This window comes from Vigna umbellata, chromosome 4 (assembly GCF_029865625.1).
Source record: "Vigna umbellata cultivar VRB3 chromosome 4, Vumbellata_1.0, whole genome shotgun sequence".
Classification (NCBI taxonomy): domain Eukaryota; kingdom Viridiplantae; phylum Streptophyta; class Magnoliopsida; order Fabales; family Fabaceae; genus Vigna; species Vigna umbellata.
The window spans coordinates 21,702,732-21,725,427 of record NC_142168.1 but is presented as its reverse complement, the minus strand read 5'-3'; the positions used below and the strand labels follow the sequence as shown (position 1 = coordinate 21,725,427).

General features: G+C 34.6%; 1 long non-coding RNA gene and 1 pseudogene across 2 annotated transcripts; one reads left to right on the top strand and one right to left on the bottom strand.

Moving 5' to 3' along the window:
• The first annotated feature begins 3,003 nt into the window (after positions 1-3,003).
• LOC148199554 (uncharacterized) lies at positions 3,004-13,816 on the top strand. 2 transcript variants are annotated; one of them, XR_015785456.1, is made up of 4 exons: positions 3,004-3,235; positions 13,146-13,212; positions 13,297-13,453; positions 13,539-13,816. It is a non-coding gene; the product is annotated as an uncharacterized LOC148199554 (long non-coding RNA). The 2 variants fall into 2 exon arrangements; XR_015785455.1 differs by having other exon boundaries at positions 13,297-13,816.
• On the bottom strand, positions 11,565-12,602 carry LOC148199555 (uncharacterized; annotated as a pseudogene).
• Positions 13,817-22,696: the final 8,880 nt, after the last annotated feature.

The window sequence follows — 22,696 nt, the reverse complement described above, 5'->3', positions numbered from 1 at the left end:
ATTGATAGCATTGAAAAAAAAAACTGTTGTGTGGTAGAGAAGTAGAGAAGAGAGAAAAAAAAAGTTAATACTATTTCTGCATATTTAACGGAAGAGACTTTGGTTGCGGCAAATTATGTCAGGTGTAGAAAAAATTGAAACTTTTTTACTACGTTTAGACAAAATTGAAACTCTTTTTAAAAGGTTTGACCAACTTGACACACTGCACCGAGACTAGGGACAAAGAAAACAATTAAACCTATATGAAAAATACATATGAAGTGTTATTTCATACATGAAGATGGTTAATATGAGTATGATATATAAATATATATATATATATATATATTATTTAATATATAAAAATTCAAAAAGTATAAAATGTTATTATATATTTTATTTAATAATAAAATAAAAAGTATGATATAAAAATATTGATTTAAATATAATAAAATTATAATATATTAAACTATCTAATAAAATGTATAATTTTATATGTGTATATAAATGATATTATTTCTAAAAGTTAATTAAAGTTTTGTTGTGAGACTAAATTAGGGAAGGCAAAAATAACCCACACCCACAAGTATCCACAAATAAAACTCGCGGTGGATAGTTATTACACACAGATATTTATTATTTGCGGGTAGTGGATAGTGAGTATTTTAATACCCATTTCTAAACGAGTTAGGTGATGCTATTATATTATCCGACCCGCGAGTACCCGTTATGCACAAAAAATAATAATAAAAATTTATATTTTTTAAAATTAAATTTTCTTTTTATTACTCTTAAGAAAAGGGAAAGTTTTTCAATTCAAAATTACTAACCTTAATTAAAAATCCTAATTGTCAAATTAATTGGTTTCTCTCAAAAGCTCTATTTAGAGTTTCTTTCCTTAATCTCTTCTTTTTTACATTTCTCGCGAGCAAACTCAGAAGTTTCAAGCTTCTTCTCTATAATAATTCTCACACAGACAACTTAGCTTGGGGAAAATTATCTGTGGCTCAAGCAAAGAAGGTGGCCTTGTGGTGGCAAAGACGACGGTGCAACGATGTCACGACTCCGGTGACATTATTGTCTTCCTTGGTGCCTCACAAGGGCACATGGCCCTTCTTGTTATTCTCATTCCCTTCGTGATGGTTCGCTGTGCAAGGAGGGAAGTTTCCTCTCCCTTCAATTTTTCTGGTTCATCTTGCAGAGGGAGAGGACTTCTACATTTCGGGGCGACTTCACAGCACACGGGTTCGATTTTCGTGTTTGGCTCACGATTTTGGGATTGATTTTTCTTTGTTTTTTCCCTGTAGGTGATGGTGAAATATTGGGGTTCTTATTCAGGATTGATAGTTTTAAAATTGGGAATTTAGGGTTGTTGTTTCTCGCGATTTAGGATTAGGGTTCTTGCAATTAGGGTTTTTCCTGACCTTCTAGCGAGTTTGGAGTTTTTTATCTTCTTTTGTGGTTCAAGAATTTTTCGGGTTCTTGGTCTCGCGATATATATAGTTTTTTATTATTTTATTTAAACTTTATTTTTAAAATGTATAAAATATAATTTTAAAAACTTTTGTAGATATCTGCGGGTTTTAAAATATCCGCAGGTTTCAAAATATCCGCGGATATTTTTTAAGAGGGTATCCACGCGGGTAATGGATTGGATTTTCGTTTTGCAGGTCGGGCTACAGGTAAGCACTATTTGTGCCCGATTCGACCCATTGTCATCCCTAAACTAAATCCACCTTAACCCTAATCCTAACCCGCTTGAGAGGGTGCTTTTGGGGTTGCGACTTTTTTCTAGCCCTCACTTGAGAGGACTTCATAAAAGAAGGCCTTTTCAAGAGTGGGTTAAGACTGATCCTAGGCCATGAGTCAAATTAACAACTCAATGCACCTATGGAAGGAGGTGTCAAAAGTTTACTATCTCATTTTCTCACTTCTCATTCGTACTAATTTACCAAATTAGTTGTTTTCCATTTTTATTTTCTCTATAACTTTTATGAATTTTATCATTATACCTTTAAATCCTTACGAAGAATGAAAAAAAACTTCTTATTTAGTATATTATAAGTGAAGCTTAGCATTTACATAAGACAAAGAAAATACTTTCTATAGCAACTAATTATCCTAGTTATAATCCATCATGTATAAAAAATAGTATGGTGACATAACTATAAATATGGTAACACTTTTATAACGGCTATATTTATAACAAGTATAAAAAATGGGTGCGATGCCATTTTTGTAATAAAAAATAAAACTTTCTATATTGATTTTAGTTATAAAACGTATAGAAAGTATACGTTATAACATTTTTGTAATAAATAAAATTTTTTTTATAATAATTCTAATTATAACTTGTATAGAAATTGAACATAATAACATTTTTGTAATAAATAAAAAAACTTTCTATATTAGTTTTAATTATAATAGATATAGAAATTAGTTTTTTATTTTTATTTATTTGAAAACTATTCAATTCCTCACAAAACCCTAGCATCCCAAAACTGCCAAAACAAATTTTGTTTATATTCTTCACCTATTTGGGAATTTATGTTTCAATGGTGATTTGGATTTTGCTATTACTTGTGTTGAAATAATTTGAAGATATCTTATTTGCTTGGTAGAAACAATTTTGATGAAATCCAACTAAGTATTGAAAGATTGAAAAAGAAAGATATTACTGTTTGAAATATTTTTTTATACCAATTTTATATTTAATTGATGTAAAAAGTGTTAACATAAATAAATAACGCTTATATAAAAAAATATTATTCATGAATATGTGAAACAATAAATAATGTTTATTTAAAAAATTACTATGATAATAAATAACACTTTTTGAGAAAAGTACTATTTATAAGTAATTAATATTATTTTTTTAATATATAATTTAAAATAGAGAAAAAAATATCCTCTAAAAAAAATGCTGTTTATTACACTAGATAACATTTCTTTGTGTAAGTCCTATTTGGCGTTTAAAAAAATTTTGAAAAAAGGTTTTTAGTTTAGTGGTATCTTCATGCTTCTTTTACGTTCTCCTCTTTTTTTTTCGTTTCCTTGGTTTTTGTTTTCCTCGTTCAACATCGTGCTCGTATTCGCTCGTTTGGCTTGTGGTTCGAATAGGATCGTTCAGCTTCTTGCTTCGTTTCGTTCGTTCGGCTTCCTGCTTCGTTTCGCTTCATGCTTGGTTTCGCTTCATGCTTGGTTTCGCTCGTTTCTCTTCGTGCTTCGTTTTGCTCTGTTCGTGTACTGGGTTTAGGTATGTTCCCTCCTTCTTTTCTCTTTTGTTTTCTCTTTTTTAAAACCCTAGAGGCACGAAAGTGAGGGTTGCAGAGTATTTTGTTACTGCAATGAGGGTATTAAACTGGCGGAAGTTCATTGGGGGTAAGGATAATAGAGGCTTGAAGGTTTTTGGTGTCCGGGTATTGACCGTGAGAAGAGCTAGAACTGGGTATGGGGGAGTTAACCTTTGTGTGTTTCGACTTCTTGCTTGAATGAGTGTTGATAATATGATTGATTCTGCATTGTCTAAGTCTCACATTGTTACTCTGCTTTTGATAATGGTTGGTTAATATTGGAATTTGATTCGATGATAAAATATAGTTGGATGGAGAATCTATCATTTTGAATGGTATGCTCTGCTAATGATTTCTTTTATTTTTATTTGAATTGCATTGTTATGTCGTGGTTGACATTAAGCTACTCTGCCATTGTTATCATGCTATTTACAATATACTGAAAGTAATTATAGTTTTATTTTGTTATAAAAACATTAGATATATGTTGTGTTCATGTTTTGATTCGTGACAGGCTTGATGCAATGCATGCAGTATCAATTTGATATGCTAAAGTTGTATGGGTGATTGCCAAGGTTTATCATGGCTGTGAGTGTGGTAATTCTGTTGACTACACGAGATTATTGAATCATGGTCTGTTGCTTTCACTGGTCTGGTCACATGATGTATGCGTGTGTGATGGGTTGTTTCTGAAAATTTTATGTTTTTCCTCGACTTATGAATGATAATGTTCGTATGGTTTTAGGATATAATGTGGTATGTAGTACAAATGGTTCGAGTCAGAAATGATCTGCATATGTTTGCTGCTTAAGTGTGAATGTGACTGTCTTACCGAAGTCTATGTTTCTGAACAACAAAATTAGTGTTACGCTCTATTCATAAATTTGGAATGTTTAAAATGCGTTTTCGAGAAACTAGAGTTATACATGAACCAATTTATGTGATGATTTCCTGTCTAGCAGCCTAAATAATTTATGGATTAACTTGAGTGATATTTTTTAACAAGACCTATGTGGAGGTATTTATCTCAATAATGAATGTTAATTGGAATGCATAAAAACATATTTTCTGTTCACTATTTTGTTTTAAAGAGTAAATATGTTTATAAATGTTATATTGGTATGATTTTGGGTGTCAATAAGGAGTAGATTAATTAGGAGGGATGCTTTTAAATGATAAATTGCTGGAAGTTTTGTGCTTTGAGGTGGTAAATGGTCTTCTCTGAAATTATTGGTGTGAAAGAATTTCCAGTGCATGCTTAAGTTTATTTCAGAACTTAATTCCTAGATGATTGAATGATAAGAGTGAACTAGGTTTTAAATTGTTATAGGTGGTGAAATTGCTGTGAACATTTCTGGTGGGTTGAAGGTTGTTCAGAGAAGCACCTCTGACTTGGACCATAGAAGCACCCAGCAATGGAAGAGGTGCTTCGGCAATCCTAAATGGGTTTCCATCAGGGCTTTAGTCAACTTGCTGATATATGAATACTCTGGATGTTGGCCCTGCTGTATTGTTAAACATTAGGTTGTTTAGGCATGATCATAAACTAGTATTATGTTGCTTCAACACTCTGAATCAGTATAGATGTTCTGACTTTTGATTGAAAATGACGTTAGAACACTCAACTTGAATAACAAAACTTGATTTCACGGTCTGAAATGTGTGACAGTGTGTCATATTGCTCTGTGATAACTTGTTTTGTAAGGGTTAATGGTCCCAGGGATCAATTATGGGTAGTAGGTGAAGTGATTTTATGTAAATTATGTTTAAGTTAGCATGTACAGGTGTTGTAATGATTACGATTTGGACTATGTTGTTGTTAATGTCTGTAGTACAATATAGTGATTCTAAATAATTGGTTGGAAGTATATATTATAAGGACCAGATTATATACCTACGCTGTTTAAACCTCTTGAAACATGTATACATATATTGTGTTTTTAGAATTAATAGAATCTGATTGACGTGTGTTGATGTTACAACATGAATTACTTTGTTTGTATAAAAGGGTGAAGGGGAGTCTATTTCTGTAGCTGTAAAGCTCCAGTCAACAATTCATCAGCCTTGTTGGCGGGTGCTTTAATGTCGTTGTCGCTGCAGTCAGTTGTTGTAACCTCTGCAATTTGTTGTTGTTGCCTCCATAAGCTACCATATTTTCTTTGGTCAAGATTAAGAGTGTTTCGTGAATTGCACTAGCCGTCGTTCTTGCTGTTTACCGTGAGGGGAAATATTTTTCAACCCCTGTAGAGAACTTTCTTTTTGGTCTAGAGTTTAGCCCATACTTCTTGTGATACAGTGTTAAGTATCACCTTTTTGGAGTAGTCCAGCAGAGAACTTTGGACCTCTAACCTGTCTTTGGCCTTTTGATGCCATCATAAGTCCCAATCTTTGGTGTTTTTGGTTTCTGTCAATGCTTTGTTATAACAGCTCATTGAGAGTTGCTTTATGAGACTGCCCGCTGATTTGGCTTGTTCGATGTTAGAGGTTTTAGATTTGTCCCCAAGTACGGATCGATTCTCACTAGTTCTTTCACCTTCACGTTTTGTCATTGACGTGCATATGCCGTTCATTCGTGAAGGGAAGAAAAGTTTCAGCCACCGCAGGGTAGTTAGTCCCTGAAGGTTTGTTGTTGTTTCAGCTGCTGTAGGGTGGTTAAGTCCCTATAGCTTTTTTGTTGTTAGCCACTGCAGACAGTTTAGTTTCTGCAGGTTCGTTGTTGTTAGGGCAGTTAAGTCCCTTAAGGTTTGTTGTTGTTCAGGGTGGTTAAAGTCCCTACAGGTTTATGGTTGTTAGCTTTTGAAAGCCTCCCATATGTTACTTGTGAGAAATAGAGAAGATTGAGAGAAAGTATCCCTTGTGTGTTTTGCATACACATAGGGTAGTTTATTTATATTGTAAGATATGGGCCAATGCCCTTTGTGAGAAATAGAGAAGATTGGGAGAAAATATCCCTTGTGTGTTTTATATACACATAGGATAGTTTATTTATTATAAGATATGGGCCAATGCCCTTAATAAAGAATAGGCTGAGCCCAAATAACAGAAACACACATCTTAACATCTAACACTCCCCTCAAGCTGGAGCATATAAATCATATGTTCCAAGCTTGTTACGAAGATAATCAATTCTAGGTCCTCGTAAGGACTTAGTGAATATGTCTGCCAACTGGTTGCTTGAGTTAACGAACTCAGTCTTGATATCTTCGGATATGATTTGTTCTCGAATGAAATGACAATCAACTTCAATGTGCTTGGTTCTCTCATAGAAGACAGGGTTAGAGCTAATATGGAGAGCAGCTTGATTATCACATATAAGTGTCATGTGAGTGACATCTCCAAATTTCAATTCACTAAGCAATTCTTTAAGCCACACAAGCTCGCAAGTAGCTGATGCCATAGCTCTATATTCTGCTTCTGCACTGGACCTTGCCACAACACTTTGCTTCTTACTTTTCTAAGATATCAGGTTGCCACCAATAGAGACACAATATCTAGAAGTAGACCTCCTATCAGAAGGGGAACCAGCACAATCAGCATCTGAATAGCAAACAATTTTTGTATCGTTGTTAGGGCCAAATAGCAAACCTTTTCCAGGTGATCGTTATTAGGGCCAAATGCATCCCAATGGTCTTCACATGGGGAGTTTAGAAATTGACTCACCACACTAACTGCGAAGGAAATGTCAGGATGCATAACAGTAAGATAGTTTAATTTACCAACTAATCTTCTGTACCGTTCAGGATCTGAGAAAGGCTCCCCCTAATTTGGTAGGACTTTGATGTTAGGGTCCATAGGTGTCTCAACAGATTTACAGTTCATTAACCCTGTTTCCTCCAAGATGTCGAACGCATACTTCCTCTGAGATATGACAATACTATCATTGGATTGTGCTACTTAAATACCCAAAAAGTACCGGAGTTTGCCAAGATCTTTGCTTTGAAAATGATGACAAAGGTGTTGTTTCATCTGAGTGATGCCAAGATAGTCGCTTCCTGTGAGAACAATATCATCGACATACACTATTAAGTAGATACATCCAGCACTTGAGTGGCGAGAGAACACTGAATGATCCGCTTCACTGCGAGACATACCAAATTGTTGAACAACATAGCTGAATTTACCAAACCAGGCCCGAGGAGACTGTTTTAGGCCATATAAGGATTTGCGAAGACGACATACCAATCCAGATGACTCCCCTTGAGCAACAAAGCTAGGCGGTTGCTCCATATAAATTTCTTCATGCAAATCACCATTAAGGAAAACATTTTTGACATCAAGTTGGTAAAGAGGCCATTGTCGAAGAGCGGCCATGGCAATGAATAGGCGAACAAAGGTCATTTTTGCCACTAGAGAAAAAGTATCACCATAATCCAAACCAAAAATTTGTGTGTAGCCTTTGGCAACCAGTCGAGCTTTCAGACGATCAATTGTGCCATCAGGGCCAACCTTGATAGCATACACCCACCTGCAACCAACAACAGACTTTCCAGATGGTAATTGGACACGCTCCTAAGTTCCACTTTTCTGTAAAGCACTTAATTCATCCAGCATAGCTTGACGCTAGCCAGGATGAGTTAAGGCATCACCCACAAACTTAGGAATTGACACAGAAGAAATGGATGAGAGACAAGTGTAAAAAGATGGAGATAATCTGTGGTAACTAAGAACAGTATAATGGGGGGAAGGGTTATGGGTAGAGCGTATAAATTACGGAGGGCAATTGGCAGGTCAGACTCATTTGCTAGAGCCAGAGGAGACATAGGAGGCGGCACTGGAAGTGAGTCATGAGAGAGACAATTGCGGCGACTATAAACCTGAAGGGGTGGTGGTGAAGGACAATCATGCGGTGAATGGGAGTCTAAAGAAGGAGGAGACAAAATGGGTGAAGCATCACCAGGAGGATCACAGATAAGAGGAATATCAACAGTAACAGGTAGAGGTACAAAACTAGAAGATAGATGTGAAAAGTAAAAAGAAGATTCATCAAAAGTGACATCAACAGAGATAAAATGACGATTGAAGGAAGGGGAAAAACACTTATAGCCTTTTTGTGACCGTGGAAATCCTAAGAAGACACATTTGTGAGACCTAGGAGATAACTTATCAAGAACAGGACTAAAATCATGAACAAAACATGTAGACCAAATACGTGAGAATTTTGTTATCTAGGACAAAACTCTAAGAGGTAATGGATGCAGAGGGTCTTGAGGAAATAAGATAGAATGAGGGATTTTGTTATCTAGGACGGAAGATGGCATGCGGTTGATAAGATAACATGTCGTGAGAACTGCATCACCCCAAAAACATGAGGGTACTTGACCATGAATTAGAAGTGTACGAGTTGTTTCAATAAGGTGTCTATTCTTGCGCTCAGTCGCCCCATTTTGTTGAGGGGTATAAGCACATGAGGTTTGGTGAAGAATGCCATGAGAAGCCATAAAATGTTTAAACGGTTGAGAAAGGTATTCACGACCATTATCACTGCGTAAATTTCGAATAAAAACCCCAAACTGTATTTTTATTTCATTGAAAAAAGATTGGAAAATTAAAACAACTCAGAACGATTCTTCATTAAAAACAACCAAGTACATCTGGAATAGTCATCAATAAAGGTAACAAAATACTGAAAACCTAAAGTGGACTTAACACGACTAGGTCCCCAAATGTCAGAATGAACCAATGAAAAGGGGGACGACGCCCGTTGTGAGACACTACGAGGAAAGGAACTACAAGTATGCTTCCCTAATTGACAAGACTCACACACGACAAACTTGATAATTTTGACAACCTCGGGACAAGTTGTTGTAGTTTGGCAAGACTAGGATGACCTAACTGAGCATGAAGAAGGGATGGTGACTCCATGATTACGCCAACATGTGGAGAAGGGCGGAGATGATAAAGGCCATGAGACTCACAACTTGTGTCAATCATGTGTTTCGAACTCCGGTCCTGTAACCAAACAAAATCTTTAGTAAATGAAATAACACAATTAAGAGTACGAGTTAGACGACTAATGGACAATAAGTTGAAGGGAGACCCAGGGACATAAAGTACATGATCAATGGATATTGATGGAAACATATTAACAGTACCAACACCATGAGATGAAACTCTAGACCCATCAACCATTGTTACCGAGGGTAAATTATCCGGACATGACAAGAACTTGTTACCAGTGATATGATCGGTGGCGCCTGAGTCAAGGACCCAAGGTCCGAGGGAGTGAGAGTGAGTCAGACCAACAAAAGGTGTACCTGTACGTGCAACAGATGCAGATGTAGTGAAACTAGAGTGTTGACGATCCTCATACCACCTGAGAAATTCGTTAAAGATTGCAGGTTTTTCTATGGTATTAGATGAAGTAGGATGGTCTGCAGACGGTGATCGGGGAGGTGGATCAGAATTAGCCATTGCTACAGGTCGAGGAGGACGTCCATGAAGCGCATAACATCTATCAATTTTGTGGCCTAACTTGCCACAGTGGTCACATTTTGGACGTCCTTTACTTGGCTTGCGAGACTGACTTCGATCATCACGTTGGGCAGCCATAACAGAGGAATCATCAGTATGAGGAGATGTCTCAGTGATGGGTTTGCTCGGTATACGCAAAAGAGCAGAACAAGTAGAAGTAAAGTTGGGTATGACAGGAGAACCCAAAATCTGATCACGGACATGAGAGACATCATTAGGAGTCCATATAATGCCAACAACATGAAGAACTTTGATCGTTGTTCCAATTCTTCAACAAGAGTGGAAGCAGAAGGTAATATATCATTAAAATCATGAAGAAGGGCATGAATTTTACCCAAATATTCTGCCATGGGACTAGGATTGCGCGGACCAATAACAGTTAATAGGTCCTGACAAACACCATAAAGACGCTGAGTGTCATTTGTGTATAACAACTTCGCTTGTACCCATACTTCTGAACATGTTTCATATGATCAAAACATTTGTTTCAGTGACGAGTGAATGGTGGACTTTATAACAATGCATAACTGAGCATCAATTTTCATCCAGCGGGAAGTGTCATCTATGGTAGCAGTAGTCACATTTTGAGTAAGGTGATCTAAGTTTCCCCTAACTCTTCAACCAAAGTTTGATGTCAGACGCCCATGTTGCATAATTTGTGCCATCTAACTTGTCAATGGACAAGTGTACATTCACATAATTGGTATATATTGAGGATCAGAAGATGAGCCACCAACAGAGGTGTTTGTAGACGAGGAAGACGCCATGGAGAGGGGGAAACCCTAAAAATTCAAAGTGCTTCAATTGACGCAACGACCACAGATCCAGAAAGAGGGCGAGGATGCGATCACGACGGTTCTGATCGGCAGTAGAACCCTCAGGCAACGCGCGGCGGGAAGTGGCGACAGCGGTGACTATTGCGGCAGCGCGTGGAGGCGCGTGGGTGGTCCGTTCGTCGCGATCTTCGTACCACGGTGGTCGCCCGGCCGAGACGATTCCGATGGTGTGGTCGTCAGTCGATTCTGGAACTCTGGCAACGGCAGCGGCGGCGGCGGCGACTGTAGCGACAGCGGCGGCGGCGGCGGCGACTGTAGCGACAGTGGCGGTGATAGGTGCTGGAGACCGTGGAGTTGGCTGGATATTATTTAGGTGCAATATTATTTTAGTTTGTTGATATAAGATAGAGATAGATTAAATAGTAGTTTTATTTTGATTCAGTTATATTTTGTTTTTAGTTTTTATTATTTGATCTTGGTCCAAGACCTTATTTGCACTTATTTAAAAGCTACCAAGGTTCAATGAAAATAACCATAGTGAATTCAAGAGTCAAATTATTTGTGTGGGTCACGTTGTTTTAACAAAATAGTGATGTAAGTTTAGTGGCTGAATCTATGCACATATCAAGTGCTAAAGATAGAAGTCCTATGTATGAAAATATTTTGTATTTTAGGGTAATTGAACATATGAGAATTGGATCACACCACATTTCGGGTACCCATATTTGGTTGCAAGTGGGTTGATAACAATAATGGAGTTTGATAAGATGAGACATGATTTATGCAAGTGAACTTTAATAAAGTGGGTATAAAGATGAGCCATTAATTTTAGGGGTTAAATATGTTTTTAGTCCCTTAAGTATCACACGATTTTGGATTTAGTCTCTACTCGAAACTTTGATGGATTTTAGTCCTCATAGTTTTGAAACTATTCTAAATAGTCCTTAATTTTGGATGACGTTAACTTTTGTTTGACGTGGCTAACGGCCAGCCCACGTCTGATGCTAGGTATGAGTTTATTCTCTGCCACGTTTTCTTTTCTTTTTATTCCAAATTTGCACACAAGTCCCTAATTTCTTCAATGTTTACACTTTAGAAGGAACACTGAAATTAGGGTTGCTTAGATGGCGCGAGTTGCTGCGCAAATCTCTCTTAGGTCTGGAGGTTGATGACTTGCGAGAATGGGGATAGTGGCTTCGTGATGGGGTTTTTGTGTCTCTGGCTTCTTGGTTTGATTCCTACAGGTTTTTGGAGGTTGACGCGTTGGCTTGCACGAGGTGGTCCGGTGAAGATGAAACCGCCATCTGGTGGCTTTGGTTTTCTCTCTCGACGATGACGACGCGATTTGAAGGAGATGTCGGTGGCGCTTCCACTTCACCAGGTAATGGCGGCAGCTCAAAATTCACAACACCACCATGACCACTACACTACTGAATTCCACCTTTTTGAATAGTCTGCATAGAGTTGAAGTCACCATAGCATATTTGGCCACCATTATTAGCCTCAACAGAATGTGTGGATAGTTGTTTTGGAAGATTCAAACACCCAGTAAGAGCAATTTCTTCAGGCAAAGTACCTGGATCAGAAACATCTGTGTTTGATAGCCTTGAATTATTCTCCAGAGAAGGATCAAAAGCTGTTCGAACTTGATCTGGATTACTGCTCTCAATCCCAGATTCAGAACTAGGGTTTTGGTTGAGGAAATTTGCATAAACTAATGGAAGATCAATATTTGGTCCATCACTCATCCCTGATGAGGAGCTAGAAGCTGCAGAAGTCCTTATTCTAGGATCATAAGAATGCCCAACAGGGTTATTATTATGATCTGTAGCATTCCCACAAGGTGATGATGATGAAGTTTTGAAAGTGAAACCTCAAAATTATTTTGTTCAACCTCAAAATTCTTCATTGGAGCCCCTTTGATTTGGGTTTCACCTTCTTGGACCTCATTGCGGTGTTCCTTCTGAACCCTAATTTTAGTGTTCCTTCTGAAGTGTAAACATTGAAGAAATTAGGGATTTGTGTGCAAATTTGGAATAAAAAGAAAAGAAAACGTGGCAGAGAATAAACTTATACCTGGCATCAGACGTGGGCTGACCGTTAGCCACGTCAAACAAAAGTTAACGCCATCCAAAATTAGAGACTATTTATAATAGTTTCAAAACTATGAGGACTAAAAGCCATCAAAGTTTCGAGTAGGGACTAAATCTAAAATTGTGTGATACTTAAGGGACTAAAAACATATTTAACCCTTAATTTTAGCATCACAAGCTCAACAATTTTTTTGTCACTGGTCTGATTGATGTCAATTGGTCAATTGTGTTTTTGACTAATAAAATAAACGATCTTTCCAATGATGAAATAGAAGATGAAGATACTAATATTGAAGATAATCTTTGTATGAAATATCATAGGATGATCATCCAATAATAGATGATATCTTGTATAGGAGAGATGATCATGATGAAGGAATTTGGATAAATCTATCATTTTGTGTCCATAAGAAACCTAAGTCTGTAAAGTTCACTTCAAAGAAGAAAAGGTTGGATTTATAAATTTTTATTTGTATGTTTATCCCTTTTTACTTATGTTATCCTTTTTATTATCTGAATCACTTTTATTACAGGTAAATGACAACTTTTACTGAAGATGGTATTCTTTCTCCCATCAAAGCTAAAGGGAACAAATTAAAGGTTATATACATATTTTATTTTTTGGTATATTAGATATGTTACTTTCCTAATTATTGTTCAATATGTACTTATTCATATTATTAGGTTTCATGGAATGCAAAAGGTCAACCCATTACCTGGTGGCAGAAACTTCATCAGTTATCTTGGATCCATTGCTCGATCAAATGTGCTTATAACTTGTGATAATTTGAAAGATTCAAGTTTGGATGCCTATAAAGAGATCATTTGGAATGATATACAAGTAATGTTTACTACTTAAATCTACTTATTTTAAAGTATGTGTTATGATTTTCAAACTTTTTTTACTAATTTTATTTTTTGGATAGCTAACTTTTAATGTAGATACATGTCACAAGACGTATGTATTAAGGGAGACATGGTTGTTGCTTAGGAGTTTTAGGACTTCCTTGGCCCATAAATATCTAAAGGAGGACAATGAAGATTATTTAGAGAATCCTCCTAATCAACCTTCTGTAAAGTATGCATCCATGATTAGTGTGAATATTTGGAGATAGTTTATTGCAAAACGTATGGATAAAAGTTTCAAGGTAATGTATACTATCTAAATACAATATATATTTATCTTTTAATTCTTTTGTTGGAAGTCTCACATCAACTAGAGATAAGACCAATTTAGAGTATATAAGTGGGTAAACCTCATCTTATAATCTGGTTTTGTGGGGTTGAGGTTCTCTTTAATTCTTCAATACTTACACATGAAGAGTAAACTTTTTAGGTTGTATGTAATATTTAAAATAGCAGTCATCTTGCTTCCTTCTATTCTATGAAGCACATATACAACCTACAATGATTTTCAATGATTTTCAAATTAGGACGGTACAATATGGAATTAGGACGGTACAGGGACACAACAATGATTTTCAAATTTAGGATACATTAGCAAAAGGTTGTTAAATAATTTATATAAATGTAGAATATTGATAAATAAAGAGACATTGATCATTTATCATTAATTGAAAACTATGATGACAATTTTGCAAAAGAAATATGTGATTATAACAATAAAATATAATTTTTTTTTAATTACTTAATTATGATTGGAAATCTAGTAGACTATCAAGTATCAGTATAATTAAAGGATAGAGCATTGTATTTTCAAAGCATTATTACAAAACATATGTTAATATGACATTCTATTATTCAACCATACATTAATGCACTATTCTTTTATTAAGATTTTATCCATACGTTTCCGATCTTTACACAGATGTATGTAGTTTCAACTTTGATAATCCTTTTTTTTTTCTTTATTACAATGATTGGCTGAATGACAGTTTGTTGTTAGTGATTCTGGCCTAGGTGCACCTATAGGATTTGGTGGTTCTGTACAGCATTCTTCGTCAGTTTTGAGTTCAGAATTTTATTTCATGTGTGAAAATGTTATGCTGCATTACTTGATGAATATGGGATTATTGAGGGTCTAGTTTATGTTGTGTATGTTGTTATGAAGTGATAAAACCATGATGTTTAGTAGGCATATGGAAAAGACTGAATAGAAATATATTAGAAAGATTTAAACAAGGTTAACTGCACTGGATGATTAAATTTGTATGACTGGGTTTTGTGATATGTTCTGTCCCATTCTGATTTGAACTTAAAGATTTTAGCGGATTTACAATAATTGGGTGTAATTATGGTTGATTGGAACATATGTAAGTAGAAGTTAAACTCTCTCTGTGGTATAAAACGAGATATTGTCTTTTATGATCGTGAATTCCAATTAGTGTGATGCAACTAATAATGTTTGCTGTGGAAATTGTTTTGGAAATCTGAGTTACTGAAATAAACTGTTTTGAAGTGTCACAATGCATGCTCATAAACTTAATTAGATTACATTTAGCCTGTGTGTATTCGTTGGATGAAATACTTGTGATCCTATATATCCTGTCTCTGGCTTTCTGGTGAATATTATTGAATATGCAGTATGATGTAAATTCTAATTGAATTTATTGTGTTAGTTAAATAACATACATGAAAAGTTAGCTGTTACATATCAAGACTAATCTGCAATGCTTGAATAATACCACTTAGTGTAGTATTTTTTTAACCGAATGGTGTATGATACTAATTTATTTTGGTCACACCTTCTACCTTAAGTCCAATTAAAAATATGGTTTTTTTATGCCATTATCCATACTTTAGATACTTGTTACGTGACAGACTACAAATTTTGCCAATTTCAGTTATTACAATTTTTTAACTAGTTTGATTTTTTTCACAATAATTAGATAAAGAAATCAGAATTAATGTTAGTAACGTTTCCGTCAAGTGTGGAAGCATGCTTATGTGAATAAAAGCGAAATAATTGAAAAAGAAAAAGTTTAACAAGTTTGGGACAAATGTGTAAGTAAAATATATTTATATATTATATATTTGTGTGCGTGAAATGAGAATAAATGTGATATGTTTCATTGTTGTTTAGATGATATTGTCACAAACTAATTCAGAAGAGATGAGTAATGATTACTCTCACATTTTGAGTCAAACTTTATGTCTCCAAGAGTATTCAGGTCATGTTAGGGGATGAGATTTGGAGTCAGTTATAAAGATTATTTTCTGTCAATAAAGTGACATACACATCATGAGCATGATACAGTGACTATTCAAATAAAAGACGTGACTGAAAGAATAACATGGATGAAAAATGAGATTATTTCACTTCGAAAAATTGATACACCAAATACTATTGAAGAAGCTCATTTTGGTCTCAATAGTGGCCAAGAGAGTTGTACATTGTCATCAAATAGTTTTGTTGAGGTAACTAACTAATCTACATTACTTTCAATCTGCCTAAGGGACATGTAAAAGTTAGTATAGATATTGCTTTGGAGCTAAATGTATCCTTGCCTATACCTATTGTCGATGATGACATGACTAATCAATCTCATACAGGTTGTTGATAAGGTATGTTTATACAATTATATTCATTCATATTTATGAAGATATTTTATCTATTACCTAACTTGTTTAATTGATATTGTTTTAGGATTTCACTCAATCTAAAACAAAAAAGATGAATAATACAAATGAATGTGTGCACCAAAAAGAAATGTCAAAAGAAAATGGTTATTCAACATAGTCCTTGTAAAGAAATCATTAATGTATGAATTATTGAAGAAGTTATTAACTATGCATGACTAGGTACAACTACAATATATATATATATATATATATATATATATATATATATATATATATATAAATATCGGATACAACATATACTACTTTTTATAGTTAACTTCATCATATTGACACTTTATCATATTATTAATACACTTTTATAGTTTTCTTTTATAAAGCAGCTTATCAAAATTTTGTTAAGCCAAATGATTATTTAAGAAAATATTTGATGGATTATTTTTTACAAGGCACTTATTACAAAGGCACTTATAATAATTTTGTCAATATTTTTTAAGAAAATATTTGATGGATTATTTTTTAATATAAAATTATGTTTTAATCTAAAAATTCCAAGTGTAAGTTACCTTTCTTTTCAAAAGGCTTTTGATAAGTCCGTTGGAATAGAATTATTGCTCTAAAACTTTTCTGACGATCTAATTTGTGTTCATTCTATAAAACGAATAACATTTCATTTGATAACAAATTCATTGTAGATGCCATATGTTTCGGTAGAGATTTTATAAGACTGAGACACTAACATTTCTGACATTTCTGATGCTTGAATCACGTGTTCCACCTTCTCCTTCCACCTAGACTATTCGGCTTCAAGACTGCTCAGTTGCCTCCTTGACAGAGAGGGGAAGTACATACAAGACGTACTTCGACACTCAAGTTAGGTGTAGGTTATGCAGCCATAGCTCTCAAGAAAGTGATTTTGTTATCACTGTGGAATATTTTTGATTGAGTAGAACGTAAGTGAAACGTACCTGGTTGTTGGTCCTGACCCCTATATTTATAAGTTGTCTCATGGACCCTAAAATGACACAGGTCCAATAAAATATAAATAGACTTACCTTAAAATCCGATTGGTTGCTCATAAACTGCCTATCAAGATCTTTAATCAGATATCTTTGATTATTTTATCATCCGCTAGACATCGGGCCCAATAATAATATAAGCACTGGCCGAATTGTGGTTTAGCTTTAATAGAACCGTTTGTCCTGGTTGGCCATAGTGGTGACCGAACGATGCTGAGTGTATGATCATTTGATCTCTACTAGGTATAATACACAGTTGACGAGCATTGTCCCGGTTTGACCTGGTTGACAAGAATTGTCGCGGTTTAACCTGGTTGACAAACGTTACTACAGTAGATTGACCGATCGGTCTTTGATGATTACCATTTGGTCTATATATCATAGTATACACCATATAATTTGTAGTTTATTTTATGCATCACGTATATGTAAATTGAATAGATATTGTATTTTTAAAAAGAAAAACATTAATCCACAGTAAATTTTATCCGAAGTTTGCTGCTTACCAGTTTTAATTATAATAGATAAACATGTATTTAACTAATTAAATATTATATAGAAGTTGGAGTGACATTTGGGGTGAGGACTTGGAAAATTCTAAAGTAAACCCATCACATAAGTATGATATGACAAACAATGAAAAGTATTAGTGTATAATGACCCTCACATTTATATAACTACAAAAAAGAAAAACATTGTCATTTGAACGGGAAATAGAACACTTATAAACTAAAATATTCAAATATAATGTAAAAATAGTTAAAATTAAAAATATATCATCCGTGTTTAATTAGTAATTTTACATGTAAAACAAATGATGAAAATAAAATAGAAAATGTCTAGAAATATCACTTTTAAATCATTGTTACAGTAGAAATTCACAAGGTTTACAAATTTTGATATTTGAAAAAGTAACAAAGAATTGTTGTTGTTGTCTTAAATATTAATTAATTTATATTTTGTTCTCTTAAAAAAAAGGATGTTTCCTTTTTTATTTGTCAATATTTCTTTATAATGTGTAATTAAGACAATTTACCATAGCGAATCTGGATTTTTATTATTTAAATAAAAAAATTTGGTAGAACTTAAAAAATTAATAAAAAAAATAAAAAAGAATAATTTCAACATTTTTTTTATAAAAAATCACTCAAAATATAAAATTTTCTAATGGTATTTATTTATATAATGTTTTAGTTCTACATAAAAATAAATAACTTATTTTTTACTCCTATGTAAACTGTTGAACTGTCTTTGAACTCTTCCTATGTCAAATTAAACCAACTTGCTATTCATAAAAGAAGCTATTGCAAATATTACAACTTCTTAACAAAACAATTGCCTTGCGAAATGCATTTTCAGAGTACTTTTTTAATTTTATTATGTTTAGAATATTGACTTATAATTCTTTCATTATTAACATTTGATCGATTATTTTTTATATAAAATTGTATTTTAATCTAAAAATTCCAATTTCATGTTTGTTACCATTGTTTTCACAAGTCTTTGAATAAGTCATTGATTGAAATAGAATTATCATCCCAAAAAATTTCCCACCGTTGATAATGAGGAAAGTGACAAAGGTGGAAAGGTGGAGGGTTCCCTTGTCATTTTATTTGAATAAAGACCAATGTGTAATTTTCCAATAATGACTATATTTATTGATGTTTCCTTTTTAATTTGGAAATATTTTTTACATTTTGTCCCATTACCCCAAACTAGTTTACTTAACAAAGTCATTTGCTAGTAATATGAGATGACAATATTATAGGAACAAGATATAAATGGTGACATAAGCTTTCACTATTAAAATATTTTCTTAATATTTAGCTGGACTTACAAATATTTTAAAATCTCGTTAAAGAAAAATATCTATTTTATGAATTTTGTAAAAAACATCACAAACAATATACGAATTTATAATTCTATCTATTTTCATAGAATGTTTTGTCACTAAGAATAAATAACATTATTTATTATTTATGTAAAACTATGAATTTGGACTCTTTCTATGTCGTTAGGAAAAATTAACCATCTTGGTACCCACAAATAAATATAATGCAAATAGTACAATTTGTTCGACACAATTGCATTCACTAGTGCAGTCAGGGGAAATGACACCGATTATTTTTGTCTATAGGCAGCGGTTTCTGAACCGAGGCATATTCAGGCGAGGTAAAAAGTCTAACACTTTTGGTCTCGGTTGGAAACCGAGGCATAAAAAGAGAGGATTTGGCCTCGGTTCAGCCATACCCGAAGCAATAAAGTTTTTGGTTTTTTTAATTTTTTTTTCGTAGGACTTTATGCCTCGGTTCCCTTTAACCGAGGCAGTTAGTCCCAGTCTACTGCCTCGGTTCAGGCTACAACCGAGGCAGTAGACTCTTTTTTTTTTGTTCTCATCCGCAACACATTCTGCTTCGGGTTTGACCATAACCGAGGCCGTAAGTGGTCTTTCGACTTCGGGTTTGACCTGAACCGAGGCATATAAGTACGTTTTTTTTTAAAATGATGTCTGTTTCTGCAACATTCCCAACCACAGAAACAGACCTGCATATATTTTTATAACCAGAACAGTCCAGAATAATGCAGAAACGTATATTTTATATTAAAATTATATTAAAACATAAATATATTGAATGGAATCATAAATCAACTTCTTAGAAACATAAATCAATCCAATGTAATCATAAATCAAGTTTCAAGCATAAGTCAATGCAATGTACATGTTAAACTTATAATAATGTAGAAAAACATAAAACAACTTAGAAACATAAACTTAGAACTTACTATATCCTAATATCTACTACATACTATTATATAAATGAATTACATATTTAGCAAGTGTTTTCCTCACAAGTTGAATTGACTTCTCTGGAATTGGAGCAGTCCTATTAAATCTCTACATAAAACACAATGATTTCAATTAGTGTATATGAAATCCAAATATAGAGAAAATAAAATTCAAACCTAAATATTACCGTTTCCCATCCAGTGGTGTAATGTGCACGAATGATGGTCATCATCCAAAACATAACGTAGTAACCACATTCATATGACCCCATTTGTCTATTACACTACAATATATCATCATAATTATAAAATGTTAAGTAACATCATTTGAATGGAACCAAATGTAACAAAGTATGGACTAAAATATCAAACCTTAAGGGCAACCCATGCAAGCTTTTTAGCTGTAGCAGTAGATCTCCCAGATAACATCATATGTGTTGCAAGGGAACTATTAAAAAAATTCCTTTAGCATACATTTATATAACAAAAAATTCCACACATTGAGATTCTTACCAATCTACTACATGTCTAAGAGGGCTGGGAGGAGACTTTTGCAATGAACAAAACTAGACAGCAGTGTTCTCCGGTATGCAGATCACAAGTAGCTGCCAGTGACACCTGAAATTGGTAATAACTTATGAATCATATACCAAAATTAATAAATGAATGTGTTGAAGTTAACAAACTTCACTTACCCATGTATATAAGGGAGAAAATATATCTCCTTCCCCATTCCAAAGCAGGTGGTGATGTATGTTTGGATATCATCAAATTTATTTCTTTCATGAGTCATAGAGGGGTCAATGAACCCATATACATCGTTGAACCCCTTCTTGTTACTAACATCAAACATATACCTAAAATGAAGAAATAATCTGATATAAGTAAGTTGATAAAATAGAATTATATATAAAAGTTTTCATAAACTTACATCATCCACAGCTGAATGAGTGTAATATTAATTTCTTCTCTACCCGACGCAAGCTCCTTAACATCTTGATGATGCAAGTACAATGGGATCTGAGCTTCTCTTCCAAATGTAGTAGAATCCCAGTATACATTCATCGGCACATCTGAAATGTTTTTAGCAAGCTCGTCTAACGCACCAAGAGGGTCATCCTCAGATAAATGAGTCTTCTTCGGTGGAGGACTTCCCTCTTGACCTATCTGCTGTTAAATGCAAAAATAGTTATGTTATAACGTCAATTAGAAGTAAACATTAAAATTGAAAAGTATATAGTACGAGTGTTTACCGGGGGATTAGATACATCACCAACCAAATGTCTAGGCCAGGCGATAAAGGACTTAAATGCTTCTTCCACAATGAAGAACTCATCTGTAGGCACAAGAAGAACGACATCCGCTATGACAACCTCATCCACCGTGACCTTGACCTCATCTTCTGAAAGTTGTACACCATGCACTACAGTGGCTGTCTCATAAACTGTACCACGAGCCACTAGCATGGTCCCAGTATCAGAGAGAATATATAACTGACATGGACGAGTGTCATCCATGTCGTCCCCTGGGGCACCAGCAGCTGAGCAACTTCCTTTACCGCTTCTACCTGTCAAATTAAATGTTAGGTTATGCAAAAAGTAAATTAGTAACCAAAAATAAATAAGTTTACTTGTAGGGGGCACAACATGTTCCGCTACAGGAGATGGCGGAGGACGATTGCCATAATCCTTATAATGCTGCTGAACTGGCGCACAACCATTTCAGCAACTTCATCATACAACTCTGCTCGAACCTTCTTTGTGATCTCCTGCGTCATCTCTTTTCTTATTTCCTCCTTCATCTTTTCATATGAATATGGACGCGAGGAAGACCCAAAAAATTTTCGTATGCCTATGCCAGTCCCAACACCACGCACCCGTCCTGGGTGCTCAGGTCGTCCAATAGCTGTGGCAAGAATATCTTGACGACCTTCTTGTGTGAATTGACCTTGGGAACTCTGCTCAACCAAGGAGTCCTGTCACATAACAAAAGTTCAAAATCATTTGAAAGATCTATGTAATATATATAACAAAATTAATATGTACAGATTGAAGAAATGACATCTTACAATTCTTTCAGATATTTATCTGGCAGACTCGGAAGTGTAGGAGCTTGATGGTCTTATACGGGCTAACTTCCACTTGTCGTGCCGAGATGGTGGTGAAGGAGGAGGAGGAGGGTCACCACCCTCAAAAAGTGGAAGTCTATTATCTGACTTCTGCTTCATTATTTTTTCTTCCAGCTTCCTATATCCACCACGAGACAGTAGGTGTGGATTTTTATTCTGAGCGCTTATTCCCTGTGCTTTTGACCTTTTTTCCTGTGACAAAATGAAACAATTGTTATGGTAGACAATTATGAATGATGAATTGAATGATTTTACTGCACTTACCTGCCACGCCTCGGATGAACGAAGCTCTACAAACTGAAGCCATGTTTGTTCGTCAAGTGCTGAATATTTGGAACATGGATTTTCATTACTTTTTGGTCCAAATATATATCTAGACGTCAATTTTGTCTTCAACCCTCGAAATCTTTCTGCAATTGCAGATAAACACTTATTCCTTAAGCTCTCGACGTTTGGCATATCAAATGTTATCTGCAACAAAGAAATATAACCTTATATCAATACAGATTTATCAATATAATGAATATAGAATTCGGAGCAATATTGCTTAACTTACCAATAGATCTTGCCAGATGAGATTCTGATCAGCCTTAGAAACATGGTCAAAGGA